This window comes from Heloderma suspectum, chromosome 4 (genome assembly GCF_057233095.1).
Source record: "Heloderma suspectum isolate Gila_16-S chromosome 4, 16-S_ref, whole genome shotgun sequence".
Taxonomy (NCBI): domain Eukaryota; kingdom Metazoa; phylum Chordata; class Lepidosauria; order Squamata; family Helodermatidae; genus Heloderma; species Heloderma suspectum.
Genome location: NC_139461.1, coordinates 262,088,513 through 262,111,178, shown reverse-complemented (window position 1 = coordinate 262,111,178; position 22,666 = coordinate 262,088,513). Strand labels below are relative to the sequence as shown.

General features: G+C 45.8%; 1 protein-coding gene across 10 annotated transcripts in view; it reads left to right on the top strand.

The window, feature by feature from the left end:
* The window catches only part of DENND2C (DENN domain containing 2C), a 72,936-nt gene that overhangs the window by 11,431 nt on the left and 38,839 nt on the right, over positions 1–22,666 (top strand). For 2 of the 10 annotated variants that reach the window (XM_084853540.1, XM_084853541.1), the window contains exon 2: positions 13,718–13,840. The gene's annotated coding sequence lies outside the window, so the exon portion shown is untranslated. The other 8 variants (XM_084853539.1, XM_084853537.1, XM_084853544.1 and 5 more) reach the window with 8 other exon arrangements.

Here is a 22,666-nt window from a genome sequence, read left to right as displayed (position 1 = left end):
TAGTGGACCCTGCATATGCTTAGCCTTTGGTTTTCCCACACTCTGAATGTGGTGAAAACATAATTAACGTGTAGATCTATCTATCCTTTCAGTGCCATGGGATTTTTTTTTTGGTGATGGGTAAATTAACCTGGAATAGAGATATAAAATTTATAAATATTTTGAGACCATGGGAAAAAACAGTTTTTTCCATGGGGGGTGGGGTAGAAATTTTGGGGAAAATGGAAAAATAAGCAATACTTATTCTTTGTTCATTTTGAAAAGTTGTCTGTAGTGGTAGTGACAATTCCATGCCTATGCCATAGGAACAAGGCTGATGAGTTTCTTTTAGGTAGGGAGGGTTTGTTCCTGTGGCAGCAGTTAAAAAGTTTGATAGCTGAGGCAGCACTCCCTAGTGGTGAGGCGATTGAGAACTTTAGTAAAACTGTGGCAGTGAGTTCTATAGACCCAAGCCTAAAAGTTAATTTAAAAGAAACATAGGTGGGATAACCAACATGCTGTTCCATTGCATCTGGTGACAGTAGCTGGATAACTTACAGTGTTTTTTCTCATGTGGGTTTTAGATTAGAACTACACTGATTGACTGCTTCAGCATCTAACCAGAACAAGCCCAGAAACAGAGGACTCTATAGAACAAAACACAAGCTGTCAAGAATGCGCATTTACTTCCATTGTTATAATATAGTTACTCTACTGACATGTTGGGCAACTGAGCATAAATGTATATCAGTAAAAGATATTTTAGATCAACAATTTTAATAAGGAATGAAAGAAATAACTATGCTGGGAATCTTACAGAGAGGATTTAAAAAAAATAATTTTTCTCCATGGCTTCATTATTCCAGACGCTTTACATCTGTAGTCTCTCTGTAAAAGTATTCTTATTAACATAGTTTTTAGATATAATTTTGATGGGAGTAAAGGTTGGGTAACAAGATATAAGTACCTTGTCTTAAATTCTAAAAGAAAATATTTCATAATCCAAAGCTGTTCCGTTTTTGGAGGGGGGAAAATGGTCCTCAGAAAAAAATGGAAAAAACCTGTCCCCCCCCCCCTTGATTTTTTTCCATTTTTTTTCTGGGCCTTCACATCTCTAACCTGGAATGGTCTAATAGTTATTGCCTGGGTAGAATCTCCACCTCTTTCTTTAAACCAGGGGCATAAAACCTCATTTGTCCTGAGGGCCAAATTCTGTTTTGGAGAAGCTCTTGGGGGCTGCATTCCAGGGGTGAGTAGGGCCAAAGGAAAAAGGGGGTGGGGCAGAGGTGAAGGGGTAGGGCCCCAAATACCCAAACTACCAGCATAGTTTAGCTTAAAGTTCTTACTGCCAGTAACTAAGCTTTAGGAGATGTATTTGAACCTTTTATCATCTTTCAGCTACTGATGGCTGGGGGAAAGGAGTGTGGTTTCTGAGGAGCCCTAGCAAAGCAGATCAGGGCCCTGGGTGGGCTGGATTTGGCCCACGGCCCTGAGGTGTTGCACTCCTGCCCTAAGCCATTCAGAGTTTAAATGCTCCCTGGAAGAGTGTGAAAAGTCATTTTTGACATCTTTTATCTTTTTTTTTGTGAATGAGGAAAAAGAGGATGCCGTATGTTAAGCTGTCATACTCTCAAGTGAACGTATGAACTCCTTTGAGCACATAGCGTCAGGAGCATTATTTATCTCTTGGAGGGAGTGGGGGTGTAGCAGGGCACGTGTGTTTGGGACTGTGTGTGAAGGAAAGTGACAGTGGTGACAAAATGGCTGTCAGGGAAAGGATTAAGCATTCTCCCCACTGATCTTCCTTTTCTGATCATCAACCCACCCACCCCCAGCTGCTTTTGATTTAAAAAGAAATAGTATTCAGGTACCATTACAAGTTTCTGTGTGTACCGACTATGCTGGCTCTGACATTCTTGTTGACTTCTGCTTTGGTGACCAGGGTCATCTGAGCCCCAGCAGTGGAAGGAAACCTTTGCAATATTAGGGCTCCCAGGTCTTTGTATTCCATTGACCAGGGAGCAATCTGGTGGGTTGGTCAGGAAGGGCAGCCCCTCAAGATATTTATAGCTTAACAATACTGTTTTGTATCACCTACCATCCTTTTGTGTTGTCCTAGAAGAGGAAACAATTCAATGTGGCCTGGTAGGAGAAAATTCACCACTGTGAAAACCGGGTCACTGACTCATATGTATGGATCTATTTAATGAGGATTCAAATGGGGAACTGAAACATCAGTGGGGTTTTGAAACATGGGCTTTCCAAATGCTGAGCCTTGAAATTTGCCAGGCAGTTTCATCCAGTCCTACAACATTGTTTCTTATTTAGGACAAGCATGTGCTTTCTTTCACTTCTGAGATGAACCTACTGTAAGAGAACTTGGTCTGTACCTAAATGACTGTTGCTGTGACTGCCCTCCTCAGCCTGTATCCCACTGATGGATGGGGATGGGAGAGCTGTCTCATGCTGGCAGGCATGTAGCGGTTGGTGCATCCCAGGCTGAGCTGGTGTACTCTCGTCAAGCATGAGTGATTGGTATGGTCATTTCATTATGGCTGTGATGCTCATTCATTTAGCAGCACTTGCTGCTTGTCGCTCAGCAATTCATCGCAGGAAGTGTTGTTTGGCTTTTGTCTTTGCCTGGGCTGACAGAGCTGAGCTACATGTTTAGGACTCAGCTGGAGCCAGCATTTCTGATCTTTGATTCATCTGTCTTCGGCATTTGATTTCTGTGTGGCCACATGAGCAGCAAATGTTCCACTGGGATGGTCTCTTGGGTTGATACCAGCTGGGCCGGCAGATTTTATCCTGGTTCTGAATGTCACAGTAGGTCTGGACAAGTTAGTCTATTTCTAGTCCACATCCAATTTCCACAACAGTCTGCAATTAAGAAAAAAGCACGAACATTTGCATTTATTTTTGTATGCTATTTCCCTTAACATATGCACCTTGGTACGCAATTCATTGACTACGCTAAAGCCTTTGATTGTGTGGATCACAACAAACTGTGGCAAATTCTTAAAGAGATGGGAGTACCAGACCACCTTACTTGTCTCCTGAGAAACCTGTACGAGGGTCAAGAAGCAACAGTAAGAACCAGACATGGAACAACCGAGTGGTTCAAAATTGGGAAAGGAGTACGACAAGGCTGCATATTGTCGCCCTGCTTATTTAACTTATATGCAGAGTACATCATGAGAAACGCCGGGTTGGATGAATCAGAGGTCGGAATTAAGATTGCCGGGAGAAATATCAACAACCTCCGATATGCAGACGATTCCACCCTAATGGCAGAAAGCAAAGAGGATCTCAAGAGCCTCTTGTTGAGGGTGAAAGAGGAGAGTGCAAAAGCTGGTTTGAAACTCAGCATTAAAAAAACTAAGATCATGGCATCTGGCCCCATCACTTCCTGGCATATAGAAGGGGAAGAAATGGAAGCAGTGACAGATTTTATTTTCTTGGGCTCCAAGATCACCGCAGACGGTGACTGTAGCCATGAAATTAAAAGACGCTTGCTCCTTGGGAGGAAAGCTATGGCAAACCTAGACAGCATAGTAAGAAGCAGAGACATCACCTTGCCGACAAAGGTCCGTCTAATCAAAGCTATGGTTTTCCCAGTAGTAATGTATGGCTGTGAGAGCTGGACTACAAGGAAGACTGAGTGCCAAAGAACTGATGCTTTCGAACTGTGGTGCTGGAGAAGACTTTTACGAGTCCCCTGGACTGCAAGGAGGTCAAATCAGTCCATCCTAAAGGAAATCAACCCTGACTGCTCATTGGAAGGACAGATACTGAAGCTGAAGCTCCAATATTTTGGCCACCTAATGCGAAGAGAAAACTCTCTGGAAAAGACCCTGATGCTGGGAAAGATTGAAGGCAAAAGGAGAAGGGGATGGCAGAGAATGAGATGGCTAGATAGCATCACGGATGCAATGAATATGAACTTGAGCACTGTTCGGGAGAGAGCGCAGGACAGGAAGGGCTGGTGTGCTATGGTCCATGGGGTCACGAAGAGTCGGACACGACTGAACAACAACAACAACACAATTTTTGAGCTGTGAGCTGCATTGCAGAATTCGAAGAGTGCTATCTGAAGGATAACTGTGTTCCAATCCATATGTTGGTCCTGGGAGTGCAAATTAAGTCAGTTTGCTTAAAATGCACACCAAACGAAATTCTCCCCTATCTCTTGGTCACAATAAGAAAAGGGATCTTTGTTCCATGAAGAGGCAAGTTGGGCTAACCCAGATGGGAAGGGAACTGTGGTCCTGACGTCACTGGAGAATTAGGACTGTATTGGATACCCTTAAAGCAGGGAAGGGGGACTTTTTTCTCTCTTGAGAACTGCATTTCCTTAGGGCAATCTTTCATGCTGGAGATGGGCAGGGCCAGAATTAAAAGTGGGCAGGGCCACCTCTCTCTTCCACCCCTTCCCCTCTCCCCTTCATCCCTTCTCCTCCCCCTCCCCACTGCTGGGGGAGGGACAGTTTCCTCTTGTTGCAGAGGGCTTTTGAAATTAGGCCAAGGGCTTCACGTTGCCCAAGTGCTGCAGGTGGTCCACCCCTACCTTTAAGTGATGAGAGTGGCTTGTGGTTCAGTGTTGAGCATTACAAGACTTATCCTTCCCTCTCTCTGCCCCTGAATTGGAATCCAGTTAATGTTCTAGGAGCACCCAATACTGTACTGTATTCAATATGACTGAAGCAAAGCAGGAATGGACCTGACCGGTGCTTGGATGGGAGATCACTGGGAGCTTCCAGTAAGCCATTCAGAGCTGAAGGTCAGTGGGTATGGATCAGGGCCTTGGAGATCACTGAGAGTCCTGTGTAAGCTGCTCAGACTTTCTAAAGGAAGAAACAATAATTAAAGGAGATGCGTTCTGCTTCATGTAGGAAACTGAAGATGCCGGTGCTGGAGCCATAATTCTGGATGATGACTCAGTGTTTTGGCTCACTACATTTTCTTGGAGCAGGGGTCTGAGATCCCTGACTAAGCAGACAAAGGAGGTGAACAGATTAGTCCCTGTATGTATGAATCACTCTGGTTACACACACTACGTTTTGCAATACAGTACTCCCAGCAAGGGCAGAGTTTACAGCCAGGAAGAAAGCACCAGGATCTTAATTGCTGATTGGGATGGATGCCGTGCAGACAGAACGAAGAAGCTTAGCTGGCGCCTTGCCCCCATCAGTGTCCTCACACAAACACACTGTGCACAGCTGCATCTATGTGGCTCGTGGAGGCTGTTCAGCATGCCTGTGGCTTTGCTAGAAGACATTGGCCTTCTTGTAGTTGGCAGATGCTTCTCATTGGTTTTATTCTCACCAAGATAGAATGGGATCTCAAAGGTGGCATTTGGTTATTACTGCCTCGCTGATGTCCTCTCCTTGTGGTCGTCCTCTCTTCTATCATGTTTTGGGTTGGTATGCAGATATTCCAAGTTATACAGCAGCAACCGCTGCTGTAAATTTACCATTCCTCTCATGACAAGGCATTTGTGTGGAGAAGGTGCCTTGCACGCATCTGGACTTTTTATGTCTAAACAGCTGTCTAAATCAGGGGCTGGCAACTTTGGGAAGTCTGGGGGCCATTTTGCTCCCAAGACCCCTCCCCTGGGCGGCATCTCTCCTGCTGGTCCCAAAATATAAAATAAAAAAATAAGGAAAAAATTTAACATGGCATCTGTAGTGGCTATGGAGCGCCAAAAGGGTAAAAATTAGCTTGCAAACAAGCTAATTTTGACCCTTTTGGTGCTCTGTAGCCACCATGGATGCCTTAAAAAAGAAGAATTTTTAAAAACTGACTTTGGGGGGTGGCGGGGGCCACATACAGGCCACACATTGTCCACCCCTGATCTAAATGGTATTGTATAAAATGGTCAGGTTTAGCACTCTGCTTTGTGCAAACCACTCCAGCACATGTGAATTTAAAGTACATGAGACTTCAACACTGGGCTGGAGTCATCCAAACACATAGAGGGCTAAAGATACAAGCCCTGGCAGGATTGGGACTAGAGTCGGAGCAGAGTGCTGGAAAGGTCAGTCTGGAATCTGAGTCCATTGCAGGTCGGGCTGAACAGAGAAGCCAGGCCAGAACTCTGAAAACTTGACCTCCAGCTGCATTCCTTATTGAGCAGAGAACCCAACAACTCCTTGACCAAAACTTAGAGAACCATACGAGCTAGGCCATGGTCTGGCTGTTGCCAGGGCAAAGACCCAGGCCTGGAAGTATTTATATCCAGACCAAGATAGAGGGAACCAATGGGATACTGGAGGAGTGGAGCCTTAGAGAGTCCTGGGAAATGATCCTTGCTTTCCACCATAGTGGCCTGTTGTGTGAAGAGCAAGAGGCTCCTGGTTCAAGAAGGAAGGTTCTGGGAACTCTGTTTGTCATAATATGGAGATCAGCACTCCTAGTGCTGAGAGAATCTCTGGCAAAGACCTCCAGTAAGCTAGAGCAGAACAGCACTGTAGTCTTCTCTGAGCAATTATGAAATGCCCGCTTGAGGCTGCTGGCGATAGGAAGTAAAATAGGAACAATAAAAGCTTCTACTCTGGTTGTCCTCAGAGAAATGGAATCCTAGAGCCAGCTCACACAATATTTTTCTCCTGCAGGCAAGCAGTCCCTAATGTCCTTCGGCACATAGCTCATTTGGATAAAGGTTTTGTGTAAACTGGCAATGCATATACAGCCAGCAGCAATTCCTGTGATGACAGCAGGCTACAGTTGGGAAAGGGGCCAATTCACATAGGGCTTTTCCCCTACGTGTGAGCTGTCCCCCAAGCCATCATCAGCTGCACACTTGCATGGAGGAGCCCAGGCATAAACTCAGTGGTATGTACATAAAGGCTTCAGCCTCAATTACAGAGGTCAAAAAGAGCCTATGCCTACTGCTGCTGTGCAGATCCTTGCCAGCTGTATCCATGCATTGCTCAGTCCATGCTTAATGTCAATTTTGGATTGTTCACATGTAGGAGCAAAATCCTGTGGGGAGGGAGAACAAGGGGGCTGAAGGGCAATCGTTCCCCTTCAGGGGAATATGCCTTTCCCAAAGATCCTTCTCAAATGAAGTTGGTCTTTGATCTTTATGCCTTTTCCTGCCAAGCAATCCTTCAGGCTGCATCCCCTGAGGCTAATGGCCTGGCTATGAAGGATGAGCTGGCTGCATTTCACACCTTGTCTCTGAACCTCCTTGGTGGAGGAATGGCAGCCCAGGTTGCTTGCAGATATAATGAAGTGCTGCTTTTTAAGTGATTGAAGGAGTATTAATCTGATTGGAGAGGAATTATTGCCCCTAACTCCCACTCCACTCCTTTCTCCCCACTTCCCTTCTTTTCTGACCTCTTGATTGAAGTGATGGGAATTACGAGGTTGCTAATTAAGCTGAAATAGTTTAAACTTTAGTGTAATGTGTTGAGCTGGAGACAAAAATGGCAGAGAGCAGCATGCCCAAGAAAGGTTTCTTGTTTACTAAATTCAGTTTGCCTTATATAAAAGTTGCATTTTCAGTATAGGGCATACCTGTGCTTGGGGAAAATAGATGGTTTTGTTGTTAGCCCATGTGTAAATTCTAGGAAAACAATCCCAGCTAATAGGATGAGTCTCCCTAGATTAAGATTTCCAAAATTGGGACTTCAGATCCCATATTAGTGTTAGTGGGGCATGCAGTGAATTGAGAACAGGTTGTATGGACAGGCATTCTACACTGCAGGCCAGGGCAAGGGTTTCCATGGGCCTGCATTTCTGAAAGTCAGTGCTATTGTTTCCGTATTGCGGACTGAGAACAAGAGACCCATAATACATTCGCAGCAGAGGTGAGAATCAAACCAAAGACTTCTTGATTTGTATTTCTAGTCTCTTAGCTGCTACACTATCAATGTGGTGTGGTGGCTAGAGTGTTGGACTGGAACTCAGGAGAACCGTTTTCTAGTCCCCACTCAGCCATGAAGTTCACAGGGTGACTTTGGGCCCGTCACTGTGTCTCAGCCCAACTACCTCACAGGGTTGTTATGAGGATAAATGGAGAGGAGGAGAGCCATGTAAGCCACCTTGTAAGAGGAAAACTGTAATAATAAATAACAAAAGTGGAGGAATTTGGCAACGTTTCGCTTTCTGCTTACTCTTCTGCAAATCTGACATATAGCAGGCAGACCTTTCTCCTCTCAAACTGTTAAGAATCCAGGCCGACTTTTGAAAGGGGAATTTCAAAAAGTGACTTGGAAAGCTAACGTGGTCACAAGGAACTGATTTGTGTGTGCATTCTGCTGGCTTCCACAATTGCTCCCTGGGAAGAGGAGACGATGTGTACGTGTGTTGCTGCCTTTGTTCCGCCATTCCGCTGTGATAGCAGGATTGCAGCAAGGGAGGTTCATGCAGGCGCAGAAGTACTTTCATTGGGTGGGCTTGACCTCAACAATGAGGAGAGCAGCAATATCCAATAATGCTGGCAGCACTTTCATTTTGGAACGTGCAGCTTCAGGAAATTGAATCCTGTTGGGAATTTTTGCATGGAAAATGTTTAAAATGTGTTTTGGCTTTCAGTGCTGGAAAGAGGTTAGAAGTGCTTGTCATGTGGCAAGAGAGCTTCTCGGCTGCCCTCTCTCAAGGCAAAGCTGTCAGGAAAGGTTGCTCTCTTTTTGAACCCCAGCTCTGCTGCAGGTGGGATTTTTCTTTTCTTTTTAGTGCACTGGTGATCCATCTCCAGATTTGTGTCTTGCAACCAGAGGGCATGCGTGACACTGGTCCAAGATGGTTGGGGAGGTTTCCTGGGAGGGGACCAGGTGTTACCCATGGTTGGGTGGTTTCCTGGCTTTTGTGCAGTCCTTGGCTACTAGTCCTGATGGTTATGTGCTACCTTTGGTATCAGAGGCAGTGAGCCTATGTATATCAGTTGCTGGGGAACATGGGCGGGAGGGTGCTGTTGCAGTCATGTCTTGCTTGTGGGTTTCCTTTCGACAGCTGGTCAGCTGCTGTGAACAGAATGCTGGACTAGATATACCCTTGGTCTGATCCAGCATGGCCCTTCTTATGTGCTAATGTTACGTTCTTGTCCCATTCTGAAAGATTGAAATGTCTCTCCTAAGGTTTAGTTACTGCAGTGAGAGCTTTAAAATATGCTGGTATTGTGGCCCTGCCCCTTTTGCCTTTGGCCCCAACCACCACTGGAATGTGGGCCCCGAGACCTTATCCGAAATGGAATTCGGCCCCCAAGCTGACTGAGGTTCAGTACTAGGGCTGTGCACCGACCCTGTGATCCACTTCGGATGCTGCTCCAGATCATCTGAAGCGACACCAATCTGCCTCAGACCGATTCGGACCCTCTCGGATCCGAATCCAAAGCGAGATTCAGATATCTGGACCTTGCGGTTTTGCCATTTCCCCATTGACTTGCATGGGAAAACACAAACGGCTATAACATTTCCAGTTTTTAGGATACAGGCATGAAAATTGGGGACCTCTCCACCCCCCTGGAGAGGAGGCCATCTGCAAAATTTCAGACACTTTGGCCCAGTGGTTTTTTTTTGCTAGGCGGAGTTAAAATCTGTGGTTTTCCAAAGAAACTCCAAGCAAAGATCTGTAACTTGTCTCTGGTTCCACACGCGCATGTGACACCTTGGCCTCTCCCAACCCCCCCTCCACGGCATCCCATTTGCCAAATTCCAGGCAGTTTGGCCTACTGGGTTGTGTGCTAGGCGCTGGTGAAATTTGAGGTTTTCCAGGAAAACTCGCCAAGCAAAGAGCTGTAACTTCTCCCAGTTTCCACTGATGTGTGTGAAACCTGAGCCCCTCCCAGCACCCATTGAGGGCATCCCACTTGCCAAATTCCACGGACTTTGGCCCACCAGCTTGTGTGCTAGGCACAGGTGAAATCTGAGTTTTTCTAGGAAAACTCCCAAAGCCAAGAGCTGTAACTTCTCCCTGTTTCCACAGAGATGTGTGAAACCTGGGCCCCTCCCAGCACCCCTCGAGATTATTGTACCCACCAGAGTTCAGGCACTTTGCCTCACTGGCTTTTGTGCAAGGCGCTGGTGAAATCGGGGGTTTTCCAAAGAAACTTAGAAAGCAAAGAGCTGTAACTTCTCCCTGTTTCCACAGACATGCGTGACACCTGGTCCCCTCCCAGCCCCTTTGAGGGCATCCCACTTGCCAAATTCCAGGCACTTTGGCTCACTGGCTTGTGTGCAAGGCGCAGGTGAAATTTGATTTTTTCCAGGAAAACTTCCCAAACAAAGAGCTGTAACTTCTTACCACCCCTGCCCCTGTCAACACCCCAAAGATGCCTCATATTGCGCTGAATTGCTTTGCCACACAGTGGACTGTTATTGAAATAAGAAAGTAATTAATATGAATTCTATTTGTCTCAGGCTTTTTCAATACTGCCTTGAAATCTGGACGTATAGTGTTGGTGGAACTACATACTAGCACACACGCGGGCACACACAGACACAGACACACAAGAGCTAAAGAAACCACCTAAGCAAATGACAGATGTCTTTACTGTTTTATATTTCATGTTCTTTTATAGAAGGCAGGATAACTTCAAGAAATACAAGGTGATAGCTCAGGTGATTAGATAACAGCCAAATCAAACCCCCTTTTTGACCCTTTAATTTCTGTTTTAGGAGGATCAACACAGAGAAGACACAGACTGTTCACTTCAGCACGGGGTGGGGGGACAAACACTGCACACATAGGCTGCTATAATATGCCTTTCTTTAAGGATTTAGAAAGAAAGAAAAAACTAAATGCTTGAATGTGATTTAAAAAGTTGGGGGGGGGAGCATGCCCAGAAGTCAATGCTTGTTTTTAAAAATTAAAATAAGACTGGGTTTGTAAAAAATCTAAAAGAGACAGAGTTGACTGACAAAAATGACAAGGAAATAGAACAGAGAAAGTAGAAGTAAGGGTCGATGTTACACAATGAACGCAGCCTTTTTTGGAGTCCAAAATCGAGATAAACAAACAAACAGGAATGGCGGGTGAGGGGGAGCATAGCAGCAACTTGCAAGGAAAAGCTATGTTAGTTTAAAAAAATTTGGAAAGGAGAGATGCATCTAATCAAATACAAATAACAAATGAGTCAGAGGTACAAAGATATAGGAGGAAGCAGTTGGATGAGGTGCTGCAAAAGACACTGTCCCAATGGGGATGGATGATCAAGGAGCTAGGGAAGGGAACGCTCCCAGTACAATCAAGCTGTTTCCTTTTAATTTAAATTCTGAGGAAAGCCTAATGGCGATCAAAATTGAATAAATTGAAGGAACAACTCCTAGGAATGCATGCGTGCACACATGCACAAACGATCATCTACCCACACCAGCCCTCTCTCCCAAAGACACAGCTAGCACAATTACCCGAATGCAGCCTTTCACTGAAGTATATATACCCCCTTCCTCCACTGCTTTCTCTGATTGGACACTGCTAGTGTTGGTTCCGGCTGAGGGTTCCTATTCGCCAAAGCACACTCCCTCTTCCTCCTGTGCTCGCCTTCCCCCTCCCTCCCTCCTCCTCCTCCTCCACGTGAGCATTGAGAAGTTGATACATTTTGGAGACAGCCTATCTGGACTGCTGAGGCATTCAATAGAGGTCCAAATATGCTTCGTGGTGGAGGGTGCTTTGCCCCGAGGCGCCTTGGTACTGCTCTGAACCACCTCGTATGACGAGACTTTTGCACCAAAACAGCCCGCTTCGCCTCATTATTCGGGCTTTGTAACGAGGCGGTGTACAACCCTATTCAGTACCCCTGATCTAACCAATTAATTGGCTGAATGTTTACTGCTGCAAGGATAGTAGCTGCCAGCTGCCAAGGGAAGGGTCAAAACCAATTCTTATTTGCTATCACATTTGCTTCCCTTGATTGCCAACAGTGAGGGAAGGGGAACAAAGCCAGCTATCTAGTTTTCCATCAAGAATATGCCACAATTCTTGATGTTTGCAATAAATTTCATTAAGGTGTTATAGCTGCTTTGGATAATGTTGCTTTTGTTAGCTGTCATGAGCATGCTGATGGAGAGGCAAGGATAAAAAATCTTTGTGCGTATCTTGGGAGTGTTGAGTTCTGGCCACCGTTTCATGGCCTACTCCCATGATCCTGAAAGTGGGCTGAAACTGTAGGTTGAGTGGCTGTGGTGTGAGTTTGAGCTCATAGTGAAGTGGTTGTGTGAATGCTTCTGTGTTCACCCAAGTCCCATTATTTTCAGTATGGGCTGACACTGGTCATCAGCTTGCTTTCTGGAACCATTTGCAAGTCTGGTTCTGCTTGTGAAAACACAACCAGAATTGACTGGAACAAAAATATGGTTTGGGGCAGAAGCGGGAGGACCGGAGAAAAAGTTTGTGTGACTGATTGTGCCTGTGTTCATTTTCCTTGTCAGATCAATCTCCCAAAAGCAAAACCCCACTGAAATGGCTGTATTCGTTCATATCAGTGGAGTTCCCTGGATGTCCCATATTTTATTTCAGAATATGGCTCCAAATTACAATATCTTTATAGTTCAAGGAACTTAAAAGCTGGGTTTTCCTCACATGGAAACAAATCTAGGAAATATATAGTGAGGGAAAATCCCTGCATTAGTTAGGAAAGGGATAGAATGCTGATGGTTGTATTCCTTGCCCCTCTCATCTTTGATTCTGATGTGTCTAATAGTAACTCAGGTTCAGCTATGTCCCAATCTGGAAGGGCCTTAACTGGCTGGCTGCTAGAGTTTTGAGTGGCTCTAAAGAAGCTTCATAGGGCTGTTGTTGTTTGTTGCTGCTTAGTGTGCCTTGTTGAAGGAAATGTCAGGGAATTGCATTAATAGAAGTATAACTTCCAAATCATATCATGTACTAGTTCCCCTCTACTCAGCGCTGCTTAGGCCTCATCTGGAGTACTGTGTCCAGTTCTGGGCACCGCACTTTAAGAAGGATGCAGACAAACTGGAGATGGTTCAGAGGAGGGCAATGAAGATGATCAGGGGACTGGAAACAAAGCCCTATGAAGAGAGTCTGAAAGAACTGGGCATGTTTAGCCTTGAGAACAGAAGGCTGAGGGGAGATATGATAGCACTCTTCAAGTACTTGAAAGGTTGTCACAGAGAGGAAGGCCAGGATCTTTTCTCGATCATCCCAGATTGCAGGACATAGAATAATGGGCTCAAGTTACAGGAAGCCAGATTCCGGCTGAACATCAGGAAAAACGTCCTGACTGTTAGAGCAATATGACAATGGAACCACTTACCTAGGGAGGTGGTGGGCTCTCCCACACTGGAGGCATTCAAGATGAAGCTGAACAGCCATCTAGGGATGACTTGGATTCCTGCATTGAGCAGGGGGTTGGACTTGATGGTCTTGTAGGCCCCTTCCAACCCTACTGTTCTATGATTCTATGATTCTGTTCTATGAACTGTGTTTCTCTGATGGCGTTTGGAAGAATTTGAACCAAATTCTTTTGGAGAGGTAGCCTGCCAGTGTGTCAGACTGCATGTCATAACAACAACTTTCCCTTTAAAAATAAAGACTGGGCCAGCTACTCTCTGCTAAGCACCTTACCAGAACAGGAAATGTAGACCTTGCCAGGACAAAAGTCACCTGCCTTGATGGCAACCACAGCTACCTGGTCTGCAAGCCTGTGCAAGTTCAGAGCCTAGTGTTCTATTCTTCCCATTGGGTGTGTAGGCTTAATAGGCTCCCACGCAGGGCTGTGTCTCAAGCAAGAGGAATAGCCAGCTATTTCACTTGGTTATTTTTTTTCCTCCAGAGATAGAAGGGAATGTGACGTATTTGAGAAGCTTATCAGGTTCCAAGAGCAACATGCTAAAGACAAGAGGAGAGGCTTGCTCTGTAGAAGAAGTGAAGATGCTTTTTCGGAGATGGTGAACAGGTAGGCAGAGGCATTGCTACTATACTGTAGGTTTTGGGTGCAATGAAGAATGGTAGAGGTTTGTCTCCTTTTAAAATTGTGTGTATGTGTATATGTAATATATATAGTGCGTGCGCACGCGTGTGTGTATATATATATTCTGTGTGTGTGTGTGTGCGCACGCACGCACACACACACATATTTATACATACTGGCACTGGTCATGTGTATTCTGCACAGGTTTTCTGAAGTGGTTATGTAGGAGGAAGTGCCATCTTGAAGACAATGTCACTGCCATAGGTGAGCTGCTCAGGAAGCCTATTTGTATGCATATATGTGTAGTATGTGTAATGCATCTATGTGTCATGCATATACCTGGAGCAATCTTGGACGCTTTTCCCCACCGCTAGAGAAGAAAGAGGATGACCATGTGTGTGGGGGGTGGGGTGGAGAATGGGAGCGTCTGAGTCAGGTCACTGGCATCCTCTTTCTGCCTTTGGTGGTAAAACTGTAAAGCTGGATCTATGTCTAGAGCAAAGGTGGAGAACCTCAGGCTCTTCCTCTGGCCCCACCTTCGCTTTCCTGCCCACCAGTTGTTTGATTTTTTTTTGGCTTTTGTGCGTTTTTTTCCCATTCTAAATGGTTGAAATGCCTTGCCTAAGGCTTAGTTCCTGAGAGTAAGAGCTTAGATTTATGCTACCGTATGCTGGTATTTGGGGGTGTTTTGGCCCTGCCCCTTTTGCCTTTAGCCTCGCCCACCACTGGAATGCACTCCCCCCCCCGCGAGGTTCTTCAAAATGGAATTCAACTCTTGCACTGAAAAAGGTTCAGCACCCCTGATTTACAGCTTCATTTGTGCCAGTCTAAGCCAATACCAGAGCTGGGTCTTGGAAAGTGTGAAGCAATGTTAAGTCATGCCTATGAGCAGATAACCACAGCCTATCTTCCCCACACACTCCTCTCCACCCACCCATCCACCCAGCTACCTACCTATGTGCCAATCTACATAATACGCATCTTGCCTTCCAAAAGTATGTTCAAGGAGGCTGACTCTGTACAGTCGGAGGGAGGGGAGGAGCTACTTAAAACCAAACTCCCCCGCATTCTCCACACTTGCGGCTGGGGAGCTGGGCTTCCAGGTGAGCATGATATCTGGCAGCTCTCTCTTTGGAAATCAGTTGCACTGTGCTGTGCGCATCTTCTGTGAACATGTTGGTGTATTGTAATAAGGTGCTGAATCTTTTGGACAAGATTTGACTTCCTGTTTGGGGAGTGAACCTGACTTGTGGCAGCAGTCTTGTACCCAGGAGTTGGTCTGAACCAGGATAAGCATAAAGATGAGCACCTGAGACTGCAGGCAGGGAAATGAGGATACATGCACCTGCAGAGGTACATGTCAGACCTTACAGAGGGATGCACTTGATGGTGTCCAGTCCTGTCTCTCCCCATCCATTATGGAATTATCTCCCCAACGAGGCCCTCTTGGCACCAACATTGTTATCTTTTCGGCGCCAGGTTAAGACCTTTCTCTTCTCCCAGGCATTCGGCGGCATATGATAAGTTTTAGTCGATCCTGGAATGTCTTATGGTTATGGTTGTTTGCTTTTGAGTTTGTTTGTTTGTTTGAAGTTGTTTTTGATATATGTTTCTTTTGTGTATATTGTCTGTTCATGTGTTTTTTTAATGTAAATGGTTTTTAATCTCTATTTATTGTATTTTTAATGTTTTTAATCTTTGTAAACTGCCCAGATAACTTCGGCTATTGGGCAGTATAGAAATGTAATTAATCATCATCATCATCGTCCAGTTTTTCCAGCTGAGGTTGCTTTCACACAGTCAGCTGGCAAGGTGGCAAAGGCCAAGATGTACAGGAGATGCAGCGTACGTCAACACATCTGCGCAACAGATGTAACTTCTCCGAAAGCATCCTGGTCATCGTAGCATTGTGAGGAACAGAAGACATTGAAGACAGTTGTAACATAAAAAGAGGATCTTGCAGGATGTTCTCAGCTGTGGAGTGAGCGTGCCTGAGCTGGCTGGCAACCGTGCCAGCAGATGGGCCGCCAGTTCTAGCTGGTCAACCTTAAACTTCTCCACTTGCTCACTGCTGCCTCTGCCTCCAGCTAGGCAACGTTAGCAATGCAACACACAGCCAGGTGCTTTGGACAGAGCTGGCCGACCGCCTCCTGTCTCGGGGTCAAACTACACTTTACATTAATTGCCTAGTGTGCAGCTGAGACATATCCTTTCTTTTCATTTTTTTCAACTAAATGCACATGGCCCTGACTCAGATCAGGACCACTGTGCTTTGGGAAGGAAGGATTACCCTCCCTCCTGCATAGAGGTTTTAAAAAAGAACAAAAGTCGCCGGGGGAGGGGGGATTTGGGGAAACAAGTGGTTGGGAGAGGAGGTTTAATCTTCCCTTTCAGGTGGATAGTGGTCCAGATCTGAGTTGGGGCTGCTTGCACTTACTTTAGAGTAAAAAAGAAAGTAAGAACAAGAGATACCTCATCTATATGCTACTCAACCTAAGGTGTAGTTTGACCTTTAGGCCTGGGTGCATCCATAAATTCTCCCCAGAAAGCAGCAGCAGTAGAAGAGGAGAGGCAGTGGGGAGGGAAGGAGGAGTGGGCAAACAATTGAGAGAGGGAGGGGAGAGGCAAGACTGAAGGGCTTGAACCAGCCATTGGTTTGCTGCTATGCTCACCTGCCAGTTCATTTGTGATGATGGGCTCGCCATGCTAGGAGTTGTCTTTGCATTACTTCTGTCTTGATCACCCTAATAGAGAGCTCTAAGCATGCTTATAAAACAACAGATCCTGGGATTTATTGGAGAAGGTAGAGCAATTAAATGGATAGAATTAGCTGGAGAGCATAACTGGCCTGTGTGCATTTTCAGTGGAATTATTTACTTCCTTAATATATGAATTTTGGTCCTCAACTTTGCTTCTGACTACATTATTGAGCAAGCAGACATTATTGGGCAGCAGCATCCTTTGCCCTTCCTGTTAGTCTGAAGAAATACAAGCAAGACAGGTCAGAACTTAAATGTAAAGAAATGCTTTCTCTTCTTACTGAGTTCTTTGTGGGTTGGGTGCAGCCCATTCGTACTGGATCATGGTCTGTTTCTAGTCACATTATGCTCTGAAATGTCAAGGTTCAGTAGAGAAGCATTCCAGGCACAGATTTGGGAGCTCTTGTTTGTCCCTTGCTTTGTTGCTGTACTTACAAAGGATCTATGGGCTTATCTCACTTGGTATTAAAAAAAGGTGGATCTCCTGATTGCTTTTGTGTGTCATTAATTGTGTCATGTGCTAGAACCTGTAGGAGCTGAACCAGCTTTGCAAAGTGCTAGTACTTGACTTATTTGAACCATCAGGTTCTCACACTCAGGCCCACGTAGAAAGTAAGCTAACAAATATTTACTTTGATGCTTAATCCATGGTAGTTACCATCACTCTGCCACATTTATATCAGTGTAAATAGGTAGAGGGAGCCAGTAAGTGCACATTAGGGGGCGAGTCCCTATCATGACGTTTCTGCTTTTCCTATTCACAAATCTTTCCAACCTCGCTGATGTTGCTGTTGCTGTTTATGATGATGATGATAATACTTAATATTTACTTAAGAGTGTTCAAGGTGTTTGCTTTGTGTCTATTATCTCAGTAATCCTTATAAGAGCCTTGTAAAGTAGGCCAGTTTTATTATCCGCATATTACAGGTGAGGGTGGGTGGGGCCGAGACTGATAGTGGAACTACCCATTTACTTTGGCAAATGTGTATTTCCATGCCCATGTTTGCTGAGGTAATGAGAGCCAGTATGGTGTAGTGGTTAGAGTGTTGGACTGGGGCTCAGGAGATCTGGGTTCTAGTGCACACTTGGCCATGAAGCTCACTGGGTGACTTTGGGCCATTCACTGACTCTCAGCCTAACCTATCTCACAAGGTTGTGAGGACCATGTAAACTGACTTGGGTTTCTTGCAAGAGAAAAACAAGGTGGAATATAAATGTACTAATGAACGAGTGGGGGCATTTGTAGGGAATCGCTGGTAAAAGAAAGGGGTACAACTCCTCCTGTGCCAGCCAGTTCTCCCTTGAAAATCTCCCCCCCCTTTTCCCCTCAGCCAGGCTTACTTCAGTTTTGGAGCCCAGGCAGTTCTCTAATAGGTGCTGATTAAGCTTGGTGGAGTGCCTGGATATGGACGTCTGTCTACATGAAGAGGCACACATAGAGGGCGGTATCCAGTGGCGACCGCCTGCAAGCAGCCAGCCCCACCAATTCCATTGCGCAAGAGGAGCTCACTGTGCAACAGAGATTTAGTGCTTCTGGGGGCAACCTGAAAAGAGCGGAAACTGTCATTTCTGGAATGGGGTAGGTTGGTGGAGCTCACATAAAGGTACTCTGCCAACCTGCATGTTCCAGAAACTAGCATTTTTGTTCATTTAAGGGCTTGCCCCCGGAAGTGTTAAATCTCTGTTGCACAAGCGGTGGATGCTGCTTGTGCAACACAATCGGTGGGGCTGGCCACTTGTGGAATGGAAGCGACGGTGGGCCCCACTTGCAGACATTCACCATTGGATACCACCCGGAGGAAACAAAAGGTAGCTAGGTCTGCTTTGGTCTTCAGTTCTTGCAGGCCTGACGTTACCTCCCTCCACCACCACCACCCCACCCCACCCCACTGAGCAGCATATTTCCTGGCTGTCACAGATGTACAAGATATTTGCCTCTAGGCAAGAGGCTCCTTTCGGGGGGTTTTGTACTTGTATAAATACACAAATATAAAATCCACAGATCTTGCATCAGTTGTGAATGGGGGACACATGTTTACATTGCTGCTTTTCTCGGTGTTTACGTAGAAGCAGGTGCTCATTCCTTGGGAAAGAGTTGGGCACTTGCTTCAATGTCGTTTTGCTGAGAAAGGTGGCAATTTAAACATGTGCCTGCCATTCAGAACTGAAGCCAGGTGCATGAATTTGTACATGTCTGCCTGATTATAAAAAGCACCGAAGGAGCGGGCCTTCTTTAAAGTTGATGTTAAATCTAGGATACCATGAATGAACTGGACTGGTCTGACAGATTTTTTTATTTTTGCCTCTAGCAGGGACAGGTCTGGAAGGATTGCTCTGTGGGGTGCAGTGAGTTGTGCACCATTTCAAGAGCATTTTACACTTTCTTTGGGATTCTGACACTTTGTTCTTGGAGAAGTCAGGGAATAGGGTGTGGGATTGTGAGTGAGAGGTAGGGAATTGCTGAGACTAGTTTGTTAGGACAGGCAGGGTGGTGCTGGTGCTGGGGTCAAGGAACTAACTTGCCCTATGAATGGCGCTATTGCTCCTCATATGAAACGGGGTACTTGCAACAGTGTTTGGGAGCTCTCTTTATCAGTACTGTCCCAAATTGAATACTATGCTGCATTTTACTGTGGTCAACTTGGAAACACTTACAGGCTGAATGTTCCCGCTACTGCATAGCAGTGGTAGTTCTCTGTCAATCTGACTCCCTCCCAGGCCAACTTTGATTTCCAGTCTTTGAGCAGCAGCTCCTGCTGCTCATAATATATACCTTTACTGTATACATTTGGATGCCAAGTTATGGCCTTCCTCTTTCGGCAGGCATTTCACCTTAAATTCGTTGCTTTATTAATTTCAGTGTTGGCTCCTCAATGTTTTTATTTAAAAAAAATGTTTTTAATGTTTAATATTGTATTATTTTGACACTGGTATTGTTAGGCTTATTTTATTCATTTGTCTAGTTTGGTTATTTTGCTGATGCTCTTTGGTTTTCTGATCGTAAATTGCCCTGAGTGCATTTGCCAGTTGGTGATGATGATTTGCATACCGCCCATCATCGTTGAGAGTGCCTTCCTATAGGTTTTTCATCACATCACAGGTTTTGCATTGCCGTATCTTTCCATTGGCCATGGTTTGCTCCTCTGTGTTGCCAGCTGGGACTGGAAAGTTTTCTCAGTGTGGCCTGTGGACTAGCTCACTTGTATTGGGAGCATTACTTTAAAGAAGCATGCTTGTGGTGTTTATGTTTGCATCTTCATTTTCTGATTTTATTCTGTGATTTTGATTGTGCTTCAGCTGCAACATCATTACTTGCACATTTCCCCTATCTGCTAAGGCTCCAGCGCTACACTACTTAGCCTATTCATTCTTTATTTTCGGTTTCTATCAGTGTTCTACCTCCCTGGCTCTCTCCAGTGATGTTGGCATGGCAGAAACACCTCCCAAGATGGTGTTGGGAATTGCTCTAGGTTGCCTGTGCTCGATGCCTGGTGCCATTTTGCAGATGCTCCCCCTCTCCTCCAAATGAGGCCATTTGGGAAGGGGAGAAGGTGAAGGTGGTCAACAGAAGGTGATGGGGACAGAGAGCTGAACTTCCATGTTCAGGGAAGTCATGTGATAAAGTTCTTCCTTTTAATGTAACTACTTCAAACTTCAGGCACATGACTACATGCTGCTCCAAGTGAAACCAGAAATGAAACCCTCAATGTCTAGAAAGCTATAGTATCAGGGGAAAGGTTCTACAGTAGACCTCTCCTTGATGTCAATCTGCAGGGAGTCCTTGCTCCCCTTTTTATGCAGCGAGTGTCTCTTTTTATGGGGAAACCATTATTCATATGAGCCCCTTCTTCAGTCTTAGAAAGATCACCTGGTTTTGCTGTGTTGGCCCTTAAAGATTTTATGCCAGGCTCTGAAAGGAAAGGAGGTGATGGGCAGGATACGTGCCATAGCATTGGGAAGGAAATGGCCAGGCATTCTACACAACGTCTAAGGGCGCAATCCTATGCATGTTTAGACAGAAAAAGGTCCTACAACTCCCAGCATTGTCCAAATTACGTATTTTACTTCCCTGGCTCTCTGCACTGATGGTGGCATGGCAGGATGCTGGAAGTTGTAGCAGTTTTTTGTTTCTAAACATGCATAGGATTGCACCCTAAGGCAGATAGGCAAGAATTTAGGCTACGATGTGCAATACTGAGAGTTTTCAGATATTCAGCTGTGAGTTAGAGGCAGTTCCTGCTTCATGGGCTCCTTTATTTGTAGTGCCTTTTCCCCTCTAGCACTCCATCCTCCTTTGTTTCTTCTGGGCCTCCATAACCTCCAGGGATGTCAGCAGCTGTTCCTTTGGGAAGTGTTATCACTTGATGCCGCTGCCAGCCTGTTACTTTGGGGAGTGGCGCTGCTGCTGCTGCTGCTAATCAAGGCTGTGCAGAGGGGGTGGGGAAAAGGGTGACTCCCAGATGCTCAGGATGTTTTAAGACAGGCCTATTTATAGTGATTTCTGTGTAGGGTTGGAGAGGAGTCTCCTGAAACTCTGAGAGAAAGGGAGCTCCAGCTGCCTATGGAAACAGAACAGCCTGACTGAGCAAGAGCAGGCTTTGCCTGCCAGGGTGAGTGTTGCAAATGGCAGGCATGCCCATGCAGGCCATGGCACTAGACAGCACTGAGATATGGGCATGTCAGGGATCCCTGCAGAAATGACAAGGTAAGGAATTCTCAATGCCTCTAATGCAGCGGTGGGGAACTTGTGGCCCTCCAGATGTCTTGGCCTATAACTCACATCAGCCCTAGCCAGCATGGTGATAGTGAAGGATGATGGGAATTGTAGGCCAAAACACCTGGAGGGCCACAAGTTGCCCACCCTTTTTGGTCAGGGCTGGATTAACCATGGACCATCCTTAGGCAGCTGCAGAGGGACCTTGCCATTTTAGAATCTGCATCTTAGCTATACACGTTGCCAGCCCTATTGGTTTCAGAGGAAAGCTTGGAAGTATTTTCTGTTTCTCATGAAGGCTCTGAAAGTAAGGCTCTTTTTGCACTTTAATCTTCATTCAATACTTCTGGAAGGCTCTTTTCAATGATAATGGCTTAACATCTCTGTGAGCAGAGAAAGGACTGCCAGTGTGAAATCCTCTGTTGCTGGTTGGTTCCTGCAGCTTCTGGGTGCTGTAGTCATTTGTTGTTTAGCTGCTGGTGACAAGAGATATTTTTTTCTTCATATGGCAACTTTTGTAGCATCCTGCACCTGTCTTGCCTTATGGAGATAGGAAAATCTCCCTTATATGGATGTTTCAGAGCTGACAGCTGTTTCTAGCACTGACGGTGGGACAGCCCTGAGGGCAACGGCAAGGATGTTGGTGCCAGCAGGTAGGCCATAGCAAACCCCACAACACCTGGTGTTCTTTCTGCAGTTTTTCTTTATCTTCAGGACCCAAAAGGGCATCACGGGCAGTCTACAGAGCAGATGTTCTTGCAGCTGTAATGGGCTCTGAAGCAACTCTGGGCCTGAGAAGATACTTGCACCCACTTGTGCAAATGGTGGGAAAACACAACATTGCCCTGTCATCACCGCGCAGGGCGTGGGGTGAACAGAAGCCTGTGAGCCAGCCCTGTTGGGTTCAAGCCTTGTCTCTGCCACCTCCTCCTGCAGCTGCTGTGGGTGGGTTGCATCACTGTCTCACCCTCTTTTCCTGTTTGTGAAATGAAGACAACATTGGCCCCAGGCACTGCCTTGGGAGGCCTTGCTAATCTTTTTCAGTGTTGCTGAATTAAGGGGATGGTGATTGTGGTGATATTTCACCCTGAGGTCAATCCAGGCTTGCATCAGCCTCCAATCCCATCACATGTGGGCTTCCAGCCATGTGAACTTTGGGGCTGAAGCTCACTGGGTGAATCTTTCTGCCCTGGGGCAGATTTGGGAATTCCACAAGTCTAGTGGCGATGGTGTCAGAGGTGCTGCCTATGCACTGCACCACTGCCTTTCAAACATTCCCTCCATCCTGTAGCCACCTGATATTCAGTCAGCTCCGTAGTTCAGGAGTGGGGAAGCTCT